The following is a 14,455-nucleotide window of genomic DNA, read 5'->3' on the forward strand; positions in this document are numbered from 1 at the left end:
TGCAGGTTTCTACACTGGGAGGCTCTGGAACACAGTCAGCAGTGGTCTGGTTCTGCCCGTGGAAGAAAGCTGGTGGGAGCTCTAGGTACCACAGAAAGCTGGCTTTCTGGATGAGGTCTAATATTCGTATGATGTGCTTTCAGAACACTGCTTGATATCAGAGCACTCCTCATCCCATATTCAGGTTTTAGGACTTTCATCTCTCTGGCCATTAAGAGAAAGAACTTTGGTTGAGTGAGGATGGATGGTCTACTCTGATTTCTCCAGAGGGCTACTGTAGACCAATCATGATGGAAATCTATCGTGCCATTTATCATCCAGTCCACTGCTAAGCTATATGTTAACACAAATTCTCTCTACCAAAAAAAAGAAAAGAAAAAAAAATGGATGTGCAGCCTCATGGTAAGGTTAGACTTCATTTATTCTCTGAACACTATGGGAGAAGCCATGATTGGTAGTAAATTTGACAATAAGGAACTCTGTTGACTGAGGAATTAAGAGGAATTAAGAGCATTAATAATAAATAAGCTCTTTTCTCATTTATTATACTGAGAATGCAGTGTTTTAGAAGTACAACCAAATATTTTAAAGTTGAGGATTTAGTAAAAATAACCTTTAAAAGAATATTCCAAAAAAGCTTATTAAGGAATATCTGAGATACCTTGCATATGAAATTCACAAAAAAGATATATACATTTAAAAAATAGTATTTATTATATAGTTTATAGGTATTTTCTTGTCTTAATTAAAAATTATTAAAAGAAGAAAACAGTATGTCTTAGAAAATTTCAACAAGTAAATTTCAAGTCTTTCCTCCTTGGAATTTATGGACTGAATATCTAACCAATGGGATGGGATGGGACTACTTTGTTTAGTGTTTGAAGCACACAAATGACTTATTATGATCACTATCATAGGACACTAATTTCTTTCAGGGCACTGAATGGTATTCAGGTAGTTACCTCCCTGGAAAGAGCAGGACAAGCAATAAAAATATTAAATACACATAGAGTTCTTTCAAGGAAAAAAAAAAAAACATTGAATTGAAAGGCCTTCTTTCCCTGCTTGCCAGTAAAAAGAGGGATCTGTAGTTATGATAGGGCTATCTTTATACCAATTTTGACCATCTCAGTACAAACAAATATAAAGCTATGGTGAGGAATAGCTTGCTAAAACAAGCCTATGATATTAGTTCCTCTACATTTTAAGGACATTTCAGCCAGGATGTACCTTTAGTCTATTCAATTAAGAAGCACATATATTAAATTTATACCTTAAAAAATACTTTGAAATTTATTACTATGTTTACACAGTAGCTGCTTTTAAAAATCTCATGAACTTGACCATTTTTAAGGATCAATACACTTTTAAAGGGAAGATATAATCGTATAATTGTGCCTCACATGTTTTCTCTTACCATTATAATATTTTTTTCTTCCCCAAGTACCTTTAGCAATTAGGCTTTACAATGAATTATGAGCCAGGTTAGTAACATTTTCTCAAATTAAAGTAGCATGATAGACCATACAATTGGTAGATATCACTTGGTCATTTATTTTTCAAAAGGGGTCTGTTCTCATTTATGTTGAGTTGATTTTCAGTTTCAACTCATTTCTGGCAACTAAATCATAAGTCTCTAAAAATAAGGTTTTATAAAGAGAGGGGGGAGTTACCAGTATTAACTGAATCTAATACCTATATGAATTACAATTGGTTGGTTCCAGACAAATGAATCATTTTACCTTAGGCCACAGTACTGCAGTTTCAGACGGAAATAAAAGGAAGAACCATTGATCTGTCTCCTACAGCCTCTGGGCATTCCAGTACTGCATTTAGCCTGGATAAACAGTTGTTATGATATGCCTACCACCTACCTCTGAGGGACTGGTGTCAAATTAATCTCCATGTCATCAGTACCTTCTCAACAGGTTTTAAACAGTCTTCTCTTTTTCTCTAAGTCCCAGATCAACAGTTGTCAGGGTCTGAGTCAAGCTGTGCTTCTGCCCACATAGTGGCACTGTCAGCTACTCAAATGATTTTTTAAGCAGAGCAGCCGGTTGCCTTCAGCAGCAATGCTTTTGGGGGCACTTCGTGCTGTTCACCCAGAGTCTCTGGCTGCTCTACAACTGTGCTAGTTAAGGGATCGACAGAAGGAACAACAAATGGCTACAATTAGCATTCGCCCTGCTCCCGCAAAAGAATTTCATTGCTATGGCAACGGGAGTTGCCGAGACAACATCGGGCTTTGGCTGAGAATAGTGTACTGCATTATACCAAGTACAGAACAAAATAGCCAGAGATCAGGCTCTCGCTTCACGGCACAAAGATCTCTGCCACCATATTTAAGTTTAATTAACGAGAGCTGATTTCTTAATTTTGTAAGACAAGATTCGGGCTGCTAATAGCCTGAAACAAAATATCATTATTGATCCATTCTTTTAAAACTCCAGTAAAATAATTAGAGTGATCACATTAGATTCGTCTTAACTTGATTTTTCTATTTCCTACCTTAAGAGAGGCAGCCTTTACTTATATTGCTGTAACAGTGTTATTTACAAACTCATTTTTCCCTCAATCAGTTGCTATGATAGAAATGTATACAATGTTTGAAAAATTAACATGAGCTTCCTTACACCTGGATATTCAACCAAGCCTTAGATGTGTGTAATTTTAGGAAGGAAAGAACAACAATATCTAAGCAATTTATATCAAGAGCTACAATCGTACAGTTATAGAAAATCATTTAAAATCAAACAGGAGCCTGTTTATCACTGTTTTTAAAGTAAACTCTTAAAGCAGAAAGCTGAAAATATCTTGAAATCGGTTTGGTAGTAGTACAAGTAAAATGGAAAAAATTAATCTAAATGACACAGAAATAAGCTACCTTGGCTACCATTAAATGGCTCTGCAGTCAAGCTACATAATTGGATCAGCCCCACTCATAGTCATGTAAACCATTCGGTGGATCTGATTCAGGAGCACTTTTCAATGAGCCATGAAGGGGAGGATGTGCAGGCAGCACGGGACAATGAGGCTAGTTGCTATTATTTGGCAGATGACGATCTTCTTTTCTAAAATTTTCAAAACTCAAATATTTCCCCCTCCCAAACCAACATTCCTGTCAGCACGGGACCAAATATTATCATCAATAATAACAGTTAACATTTATTGCATGCACAGTGTTTTGTATGGCTTGTTAAATTCAGTTTTCACAATTACCCTATAAGGTGGGCATAATTTCCACCCACTGACATATGATGAAACCAAGGTGCAAAGAGATTCAGTAACTGCCAGCATATAAGCAGAAAAGCTGAAATTCAAAACTAGGTCTATCCTATAGTATTCTCTTTATTTCAGCTATATTGTGTTACACCACAACTACTAATGTAGTAATTTTATAGCTTCAGTCTTTTTTGAGAACAACAGTAAGTACAAATTCTAAAATGGGAAAAGTCTAAATGAAAACAAAATTAGCAGTACATATAATAAGCATAATGATGCTCAATTTAGTCAGATTTCTTAATTATCTGGGGATGTGGATTAGTCGGTGTGAAGAGAGAGAGAAATGAACTCTCACTGAGTATATTAGCTACTGGTTTTGGTACAAAATGTCTGAAAACATACATATAAACAATCTGACCAGAAATTGTATCCCTTAACTTATGTAGACATTTATTTTCATTTTATAAAAGATTATTTTAAATTTATTATTTTTTTTTAAATTTATTTTTGGCTGCGTTGGGTCTTCATTGCGTGGGCTTTCTCTAGTTGTGGCGAGTGGGGGCTACTCTTCGTTGTGGTGCGTGGTCTTCTCATTGCGGTGGCTTCTCTTGCTGCAGAGCACGGGCTCTAGAGCACAGGCTCAGTAGTTGTGGTGCACGAGCTTAGTTGCTCTGCGGCATGTGGGATCTTCCCGGATGAGGGCTCGAACCCCTGTCCCCTGCATTGGCAGGCGGATTCTTAACCACTGCACCACCAGGGAAGCCCATAAAAGATTATTTTAAAAAGTAAATACTTTATTAGTAGTAAATAGCTGTTAATGAAAAGTAAGATTATTTTATTGTCTGGTAGAAATAATCCTGCTTTATAGCTTTTAAATGATATCTCCAGAGTTCAGGTCATACAGTATTACTTAGCACTTCAGTTAATGCCAGGTCAAAGAACAAAAACAAATAATTTTAGAGTTAAAAAAATTGTTTATATATGTAGATAAATAACTTGACTAAGTCTAATTTTAATCCAATCTAATGGTAAAGGGAAAATATTAGAAGACTTTCCAGGAAATTCAGCTTCTACTTTCTTGAATCACTAGATATTTATTTATGTAATTCTAATTTAAGAAAACAAGAGTTTTTGTAAATCATTAAACTTCAGACAAAATGCAGTACAAAGTGCTCTTTTTTTATAGTCATAAAAAATGCTATAGTAATGGAAGCCTGAAAAATACAGTTTTTTATCAAACTGATATTTGGGGACTCAAAACTGTATTACATAGGGAAAATTACTTCATTTTGAACATGTTTGAGCAGTGGCAGTATTGAGATTTTTGAGATAGAAAAACAACGTGTAAAATGACAGGGGAGAAAAGCAAGATCCTCCATGACACTGCCTGATGGCCAATATTTCCCAAATAATACCTACGTTTAATTTGACCATAATTAAACATCATTTATAATGAAATAAACACATTAAAAAGGTACGTGCAAAGAAACTCCAGTGCAGTTGTAGCTTCTATTCAATTTGGTATAAATATGTTTCTTGTACTTATGGATATTTTAGGATAATAGAAGCAAAATTGTAAAAGTGCCCACCAATACAAGATAAAAAAATTAAAGGAATGTATGTGAAAGCCCTCTGAAAACTGTAAATGTGACATAAAAATGTGTGTTTCATCAAAAATGTGTTAGCTTTCAAAAGCTCAAAGAAATCACTCTTGATATTTACTTATTTTAAGTAAATCAGTGGAGAAAAGAAGATGAAGTACATAAATTGCCTCCACTTCTAACCCACCCCTTCCAATCTATCTCTATTTCTAAAACCCTCATCTAGGCCATCTCCAGCCTTCTTCTCCCAGGACACCTTCACTTTTCAGCTATAATTTTTAACCAATTTAAATACATGCTAAACTCAAGACAAAATTCCTCAGTTGATTGTTCCAATTTACTCTGTCACAAAACAGGAAGTAAACACAACTTTTGTCTCCACCGTATCTTTCTGTACTCTAAATCATATTTTTGAGTGCATCTTCTATTCTAGAAAAAAGTAATCTGATTCTATTCAAGGATGGGCAGTTTATTGAAGGGATTCAGAGAATGGAATTTGCTGTCACATATCTGGGTTCAATTCCTAGCTCTGCCATTTATCATCTTTATGATTTGGGGCAAGGATTACTTAACCTTTTTAAGCCTCTGAATGACACAATGTAAATAATGTACTCAACAATGTCTAACACGTAGTAAGTGGTCAAATACTGGCTTCTTTATTCTTTACGGAATCTTATTTTTTGAAACAGATTCTCACTCCTCTCACCCTTTATGTCTGGGGCAATCTATTCTCTCTGTTTCTACCATTTAGCAATTGGCATATTGTAGACAAAAGTCCTGAGTTTGAATCCTGGCTCTGCCACTCAGTAGTTATAATTATCTGCAAAAGAACTCTTTCTAATAATAAACATAGCACACTGAGAATGAAAATCTAAACTATTTGCTTACATAAAAACATGCTTACGCTTGTTAAAACCAAAAGTTCCAGATTAGGCACAGATCCCAGACCAATCATCTCTGTGTCACTTAAATTGTTAATGATCAGTCTTGTCAAACCAAACCTTAAATATCTTCTACTATCAATTCCTCAATTAACTGATTCTTAATCATTACTATTTCTTTGAACTGTTGCTATGTGTTAGGCTCTGCTGAGAATCTTCCATGCATTATCTGACACAAATTTTTACAACAAACCAAGGCAGGAATGATTAAAATCACATTTTATGGATGACAAAACTGAGGCACAAGGAGCAAGTAACTTGCTCAAGGTTACACAACTAATAAGAGGCAGATGGTACTCTTGACCTCTATTCTCTACAGCCACAGTTAGTGTTACAATATCCGCCTGACCAATGAACTGTTGATTCAATGTTCAATTTTGGTGTTTAAATGCTTATATGTCCTGTGTTGTTCATGCAGCTTATGTTATATACACATTCTCCTTAGAGTTAGAACTACATAGAGTCAGATTCAGCACTTATTTTCAACTATTTAGAAGTCATGGAACTTGATTCAATTACACACAACCTCTAAGCACTAAATAAATGTTCACTGATAATGAAGAAAATGTGCACGGCCAGGGCAAAGTCAAGGTAGCATCACACGCATGCTAGAAATAATTTGCAATAAAATTATAAAATATTAAAACTTAATGAGTACAATCTCAATTAGGAAGTTGAAAATCTGCTCATTAAACTTGCAGATGATACTTAGTTGGGCAGGGGTTAAACACTTTCGAAGAAAGAAATACAATTTAAAATGACCTTGATAGATTTGAGAAATAGTTCATCAAAAACAGATGAAGTTCAATTAAGAGAAGAACAAAACAGCATACTTAAGAACCAAAAGCATACCACACAGATAAAAATGGGAATGAGTAGCTAGGCAAATTGATGGGGGGAAAAAAGAAAACCCCCAAGCCACAAATGAAACAACCTGATTATCTGTTGGCAATATGGGTTATTCTTCTCTCTACGTATCAGTGTCTTACAACTCTGGCTGCACTTTGGAATCACAAGGAAAGTTTTAAAGAAATTGTTCATCATGGACCAATTAAATCAGCATCCGTGGAAATAAGGTTCCATATTGGTGTTATTTAAAAACTCTCTAGGTGAATTTAATGTGGCCGAGGTTCAAAATGACTGGAAATTATAACCAATCATATCCTTTATGAAGAGCCTTATGAAGAGCCTTATGAAATATAACATAGCTGTTATGTGTGATCAGATAGTGAGATATATGTTCACAAAAAGAAACTATTTAATAAAAAAAATCTAATATTAATCAATCATGATTCCAAATACTTAAGAAACATGATGATCGAAGATCTGTGGTTCTCCAAGTGTGGTTCCTGGATGAGCAGCCTCTGGGAATTTATGAGAAATGCAAATTCTCATGCCAACCACAAACCTCCTGAATCCGTAACTCTGGGGTAGGCCTAGCAACATGTGTTTGGATAAGCCTCTCAGAGGATTCTGATAGATGCTAAAGTTGAGAACCAAAGCTGTAAGCTAAGGAGTCAACTCTCTTCTGTTTTCTTACAGCATCTGTTTTCTCTTATAATTACAGGATTGCTATATGCTTTCTTTTGTAAGCCATCCCAAATTCTTCCTAGAAGTAAGTAAGGTATATAAATTATAAATTTAAAAAAAATCACATTTTAGCAAAGTGCTCATAATGTACAATACCTTCATTACTGAAATATCTTTTATTAAAAGGATTCATGTGGGGCTTCCCTGGTGGCGCAGTGGTTGAGAATCCGCCTGCCAATGCAGGGGACACGGGTTCGAGCCCTGGTCCGGGAAGATCCCACATGCCGCGGAGCAACTAGGTCCGTGAGCCACAGCTACTGAGCCTGCGCGTCTGGAGCCTGTGCTCCGCAACAAGAGAGGCCGCGATAATGAGAGGCCCGCGCACCACGATGAAGAGTGGCCCCCGCTCGCCACAACTAGAGAAAGCCCTAGCACAGAAACGAAGACCCAACACAGCCAAAAATAAATAAATGAATAAATAAATAAAAAATTAAAAAAAAATTGTCAAAAGACAAAGACATAATTAAAAAAAAAAAAGAGATCAAGTTTTTTTAAAAAAAAAAAGGATTCATGTGATAAATTCAGTGAAAAAAAATCTGTTAAAATTGCTGCCAAAATTGTCCCGAAGAAGTTTGTTGGTTGGCTCAGTTTCTTTACCTTTCAACAGGCTCTGCTGGCATCAAGTCGACTAAGTTTAGTCACAAGCATCTATACAGATCTATTAGCTGCTGCCTAATGACCCAAAACCCCCAGGGAAGGAGGTGTGAATCCACCTGAGATTCTAGCTTTCCCTTTACCACTTACGGGCCACTGGGATTTAGGTCTGTCTCTGATTTCCATCCCTCTATCTCTACCTCGTTACTCCAATAAATCAAGAGTTGGTGATATGTATTGTTATTAACAACCAAAATGTAAAAATAAAACCTACTCCTGGACTAGCAGCATTGAAAAATCATCACAGATAAACAGTAATAATAACTGCTCCTAGCTGAGAAATAAGACAGAAGAGATAACAACATTAAAATGTATGGTTTTTTCCTTAATGGATGACATATTTTGATAAGAAATACTGAGAAAGTTTCTTTCCTCCCCCTCTGTTTCTGATCTCCCTGCCCCTCACATTTTGTGAGTTATAATAAAAGACAGAAAAAGATATAATTTAATTGCTAATTAAAAATGCAAAACAATGAGATACTATTTTGTCTAATTGCTGAAAATTGTGAAACACATCTAGTGCTGTTGAAGGTTTGAGGAATGGACACAGTCACTGGATGCTGGTAGGAGTATAAATTAGTATAATCTCTTCACCATTCCCACGTCAGTGTGGCAATATGAATAACAAAGCCTTAAAATTGTTCATATCTGTTAACTTGTCCTGAATAAATAGTGCTGTTTATTAAACGGTAAAAATTTTTAAACCATGTAAAGGTAAAACCCTAAAGAAGCTGGTTAAAAATGTAGGGCCCATCCTTACTATAGGATAGTCTAATACCACATTTTATAGAGAAGGAAGCATAGTAAGTAATGAACTTAAGAACACATACTTAGTAAACTACATATCTTTTTCCCCCTTCCATAAATTAGAATCAACATTTAAAAACTAAGAGTATGGTTCAACTGCTATGGAAAACAGTATGGTGGTTTCTCAAAAAATTAAAAATAGAACTGCCATATGATCTAGCAATCCCATTTCTGGGTATATATCCTAAAGAATCAAAAGCAGGATCTTGAAGAGATATTTGCACCCTTGTGTTCATCGAAGTGCTATTCACAATAGCCAAGAAGTGGAAGCAACCCAAATGTTCATCAACAGATAAATGGATAAACAAAATGTTGTACATATATACTATGGAATATTATTCAGCCTTAAAAAGGAAGGAAATCCTGACGCATGCTACAACATGGATGAACCTTAAGGACATTATGCTGAGTGAAATAAGCCAGTCACAAAAAGACAGACACTGTATGATTCCACTTATATGAGTACCTAAAGTAATTAAGTTCATAAAAACAGAAAGTAGAATGGTGGTTGCCAGGGGCTGAGGGAAGGGGGAAATGGAGAGTTGTTGTTTAATGAGTTATAGAGCTTGAGTTTTGCAAGATGAAAATGTTCTGGAGATCTGTTTGTACAACAATGTGAATATACTTAACACTACTGAGCTATACACTTAGAAATTATTAAGATAGTAAATTTTATGTGTTTTTTTAACCACAATTAAAAAAATGTTTAATAAAAAAAAAATAATAAAAACTAAGAGTAGCTTCTACTTCATATTAATTCTGTATCAATTTAAAACTACCTTAATTAATATGTTGATATTTGACCTTGGAAGATATGATACATTTTTTGGTGACATATAAATGAAAGAAATCTTCTAGGAAAAATGTATACATTTATTCACTTAATCTGGATCTAACTCATCAATAGTAGAATCATGTGCATTGAACTGATTTTTTTCTTTGGTAATAGACTATGTATTCAAAAATAGTTTATAAAAAAAGCTACTCAAATTTTATCATAAAATTAAATCTAAATGCATTTCAAGTTTGTTACTTTGAGAGTTCACCTCTGATACACGTTTGTGAGTTACAAGTTGAGGACAAGGTTTTATGGCAATAGTTTACCACACTCAATATTTCCTGATTAATAGTAAATATTAGAGCATAATGGAATTTATACCAGGATTAGCGTTGGAAGGCCCAACTTCAAGACCCAGTTATGCCATCATGTGTTTATTCTTTCTTTCATGTATTCACATATTCACACATTCACTCATGTATTCACTCATTCACTCATTTATTCATTCATTCATTTTACAAATGGTTTTCTGAAGTTTTACCATGACATAGTCAGCTTTTCTAGAATAATGTTTTTGTAGTGTCCCCAGTTCAGTCAGAAAAGCTAGAGGGGCTCTGGATTGCTCTCACATGACAACAAGGAGGAAAAGACAATGGACAGGTACACCAAAGGGAATTTAACAGAAGAGGGTAAATAGGCAGCAGACTCTACAACATGCTTGCTCTTTTAACATATATTGCCCAGACCTGTCATTCTAAGGTCTCTCACTAGAAGATCTGAGTGATGTAGAATATTATATTACTAGAAAGTAACACAGTCTTTCCTTTAATGGGCAGTTTGACATGGAGTTCTAAGTTGTATCAAAATCTATTTATTCTCAATATGAAAAACACCTACAAGCCAATAGAAAAATATGCAAAAGACTTGAATAGGCACTTCACATAATAAGATATTCAAAAAGCCAAAAGAACATGGAATGGTATTCAAGTTACTCATGAGGGAAAGGCAAATCAAAACCACAATGAGCTATCCTACCAGAATTGTTGAAATGAAAACTCTCATACACTGCTGATGGAAGTATAAACTGGTACAATCATTTTAGAACACTGTTGGTCAGTATCTACTAAAGCTGAAGATACACTTATCCACTGAAACAGCAATTACACATCTAGGTATATTTCCTTTTTTTTTTTTTTTTTGGAGTATAATTGCTTTACAATGTGATGTTAGTTTCTGCTGTACAGTGAAGTGAATCAGCTATATGTATACATATATCCTCTCCCTCTTGGACTTCCCTCCCCACCCCCATCTCACCCATGTAGGTCATCACAGAGCACTGAGCTTAGCTCCCTGTGCTATACCACAGGTTCCCATTAGCTATCTATTTTACACATGGTAGTGTATTTATGCCAAACCTATTCTCCCAATTCATCCCACCCTCCCCTTTCCCCTCGTGTCCACACATCCATTCTCTAGTTCTGTGTTTCTATTCCTGCCCTGCAAATATGTTCATCTGTACCATTTTTCTAGATTCCACATGTATGCGTTAATATACGATATTTGTTTTCCTCTTTCTGACTTACTTCACTCTGTATGACAGACTCTAGGCCCATCCACATCTCTACAAATGACCCAATTCCATTTCTTTTTATGGCTGAGTAAATTCCATTATATATATGTACCACATCTTCTTTATCCATTCATCTGTCAATGGGCATTTAGGTTGTTTCCACATCCTGGCTATTGTAAATAGTACTGCAATGAACATTGGGGTACATGTGTCTTTTTGAATTATGGTTTTCTCAGGGTATATGCCCAGTAGTGGGATTGCTGGGTCATATGGTAGTTCTATTTTTAGTTTTTTAAGGAGCCTCCATACTATTCTCCATAGCGGCTGTATCAATTTACATTCTCACCAACAGTGCAAGAGGATTCCCTTTTCTCCAAACCCTCTCCAGCATTTATTGTTTGTAGGGCACAAAAACAGAAATATAGATCAATGGTACAGGATAGAAAGCCCAGAGACAAACCCATGCACCTATGGTCAACTAATCTATGACAAAGGAGGCAAGAATATAAAATGGAGAAAAGACAGCGTCTTCAATAAATGGTGCTGGGAAAACTGGACAACTACATGTAAAAGAATGAAATTAGAACACTCCTTAACACCATACAAAAAAATAAACTCAAAATGGATTAAATACCTAAACGTAAGACCAGACACTATAAAACTCTTAGAGGAAAACATAAGAAAAACACCCTTCGACATAAATCACAACAAGATCTTTTATGACCCACCTCCTAGAGTAATGAAAATAAAAACCAAAATAGGCAAATGGGACCTAATGAAACTTAAAAGCTTTTGCACAGCAAAGGAAACCATAAATAAGACAAAAAGACAACCCACAGAATGGGAGAAAATATTTGCACAGGAAGCAACAGACAAATGATTAATTTCCAAAATATATAAACAGCCCATGCAGCTCAATAGGTATATTTCTGACAGAGCCAGGTATAAGAATGTTCTTAGCACTATTTGTAATAGCCCAAATCTAGAAACAATATAAATATCCATGAACAAAAGAAAAAAATTTCACATATTCAGAGTGGAATGCTAAATAACCATTAGAACAAACAAATTACAACCTCACACAACAACATGGATACAAAATGTAAGATTATATTTATAAAAAGGACAAAGTAAGTGTAGTTACTGCTGTCACAGTCAGAATATGTGTGGGATGTGAGGTTATGAAAGGGAGAATCTGGAAGGGGCTCTGTGTTTCTAATAACATTGTTTCTTGATCTGGGTATTGGTTATATAGGTAAGCTTACTTTATGAGAATTCATCAAGCCAGATACTCAGGAAATGTGTACTTTTCTATATGTTATTCTTCTATATACAGTATACATTTAAAATGCAGTAAGAACTATAAGAGTATAAGAAATGTTTAAACAAAACAATATAATACTTCCCAGTGCAATGAAATGCATAGTGCCAAGTACTTTACTGAAACAAAGAGAGGGCTTTGCTGAGGCAGTAATTTGTACATTTATAAGTCTTTTATTCCTGATTTTGAAATACTAATAAGAACAGATACTACACTTGATCTTAGCCAAAAGGCTGAGAAGCAATAACTGAATCACTTTATTGTACACCTGAAACTAACACAACATTGTAAATTAACTATACTCCAATATAAAATAAAAATTAAATTAAAAATTTTTTCAAATAATAAAAAATAATTTTACTTTAAAAAAGAAAGTAGAAATAGTATTTGGTATTTCTTGAAAGAGTACAGTGAAGGGTTAAAGAAAATCTTAGTGTAAAACTATAAAGAGATTCTAGGTAGGACTACAGATCTGTTTAGAAGAGGAACACGTGACTAACCCTATAGGTCTACAACATGGAAACAAATAAATCACACTTTTCAAAACAGATAGGCATGGACCCGGGGGCAAAGAAACTACAACAAAGAGAGCATACCAGCAGGACATGAAAACTCAACACAAACTAATAATTAAAAACATTACTCTCAAAACCTTCCCTTTCCCTGGCTTTAAAAGAAATATGTAGAAGACACAGAGTTAATTTCTAGGAGACATTACAAGTTACTATGACATAGTACCTAGAGTTACTGACTCTGCCTACTTCGTTCCATTACTGAATATATTTATCTCTCACCCTGAGCAGATCATGTCTTTTTATATTTAGGTGAGGAAAGGGAATGGGGATCAGTGAATGAAGAGAAAGGAGGTTAACAGAATGGAGAGTAATAGGCCTTGTCCAGTTCCCAGCAAGTGAGTAGCAAGCAGAGAGAGCAGTGTTTAGGAAGTGATGAAAACCTTGAGACTTATTAGAGAGGATGCTACTGCCAACAGCTGCAAGTGTAGCAGGGATCCCAGGGGCTCTCTTGGGCAGTGCTTCTCTCTACCTGGGAGACTGTACTAGTTACCTCTTCACGTCCTATGCCCTTCATTTATTTCTGTCTGCACGTTCAAAAATAGAGCCTCATCATCATTATTTGAGAAGTTGCCTCATGACAGGTCACAGTGAATTTTAAAAGATCCTTTTCTCTTTTTTTCTCCTCCTTTGGGATATGGGGAAGACTAAGAAAAAGGGATGAAATTATACTTTTCACCCAATGATAAAATATACTTTGGATTAAATAAAACCCTGCTCATGGTTTAACAAACATCAGCTTAAGAATCCCTTAGCCTAACTATATTGACAAGAATAAGAAATAAAAGGCCTAATAATAAAAGTTTCTTGGTTGTGTCTTATATTTTAACCTTAAAATTCTATGGATTTTGAGTTATTAGCTTGTCAGAATCAAAGTACAACGTGTTATTAACATTTTTAATGCTTAACCTAAACAGTGTTTTTTGGTTCATCTTTCAACATGGGTATATTGGTAAATGAGAATTTTATTTTCATTTGCATATTAGCACTTTTCTGTTGCATACATGCTTTAATGGGAAAAGTATGAACATATAATTTAACGGCCTAATCATATTTCAAAATAAAAAGAATTGCCAGAATCTTTTAACCTTGAGGCTACTATAATGCACTGGGTGAGGGTAAATGAAGTCAATATATGAGGTAAACGATGATGCACTAACACTTTCTTTAGCACACTTCAATGTTCCTTCATTTCATTATTCCTCTAGAAATCGGGATTAGGCAGCTCCTCTAATTAACCCAAAGATTTTTGACTAATAGAAGGAGATTGCAAGCATAATTGGTTAAATGATAATGTACATAGCATTTAATGATCATTATCATTTATTCTAATATCAGAGCTAATAAATGGTGAAACTGTTTAAGCCAAATGCTGTCATATCACAATAACGTACCTCAT

General features: G+C 35.0%; 1 protein-coding gene and 1 non-coding gene across 2 annotated transcripts in view; both read right to left on the bottom strand.

Moving 5' to 3' along the window:
- Positions 1-14,455, bottom strand: part of DIAPH3 (diaphanous related formin 3) — a 569,503-nt gene that overhangs the window by 110,777 nt on the left and 444,271 nt on the right. The window lies entirely within an intron of this gene.
- On the bottom strand, positions 12,548-12,729 carry LOC132352808 (U2 spliceosomal RNA). Its single transcript, XR_009498888.1, has one exon. It is a non-coding gene; the product is annotated as a U2 spliceosomal RNA (small nuclear RNA).

Source organism: Balaenoptera ricei, chromosome 18 (assembly GCF_028023285.1).
Source record: "Balaenoptera ricei isolate mBalRic1 chromosome 18, mBalRic1.hap2, whole genome shotgun sequence".
NCBI lineage: Eukaryota > Metazoa > Chordata > Mammalia > Artiodactyla > Balaenopteridae > Balaenoptera > Balaenoptera ricei.